The following is a 257-nucleotide window of genomic DNA, read 5'->3' on the forward strand; positions in this document are numbered from 1 at the left end:
TGGTTGAAGTGCTACCTTATCTTTTTCTCTTGCTTACAATGGGACTGGATTATTGCAGCGCTTTCGAAAGCCCCTCCCTGCGCACGGCTGGGGTGTTCTGGTACAGCTAAGGGGTGAGTAAACTGATTTTTAGACCACGTAAAAGCGACCGCGCGCCCGACCGACCGAAGCAGCCAGCCGCGCGCAGTGCAGTTACCTCAGGCAGGCGGACACCCCACCCCCTTCTCAGGCCACGCCCCCTGCGGCGGCGGCAGCCG

The 257-nt window shown here is 60.3% G+C and overlaps 1 protein-coding gene across 1 annotated transcript in view; it reads left to right on the forward strand.

Moving 5' to 3' along the window:
- Positions 1-257, forward strand: part of LOC103906942 (zinc finger protein 420) — a 7,342-nt gene that overhangs the window by 476 nt on the left and 6,609 nt on the right. The gene's annotated exons all lie outside the window — the stretch shown is intronic.

Source organism: Aptenodytes forsteri, unplaced genomic scaffold (genome assembly GCF_000699145.1).
Source record: "Aptenodytes forsteri isolate BGI_AS27 unplaced genomic scaffold, ASM69914v1 Scaffold57, whole genome shotgun sequence".
Classification (NCBI taxonomy): domain Eukaryota; kingdom Metazoa; phylum Chordata; class Aves; order Sphenisciformes; family Spheniscidae; genus Aptenodytes; species Aptenodytes forsteri.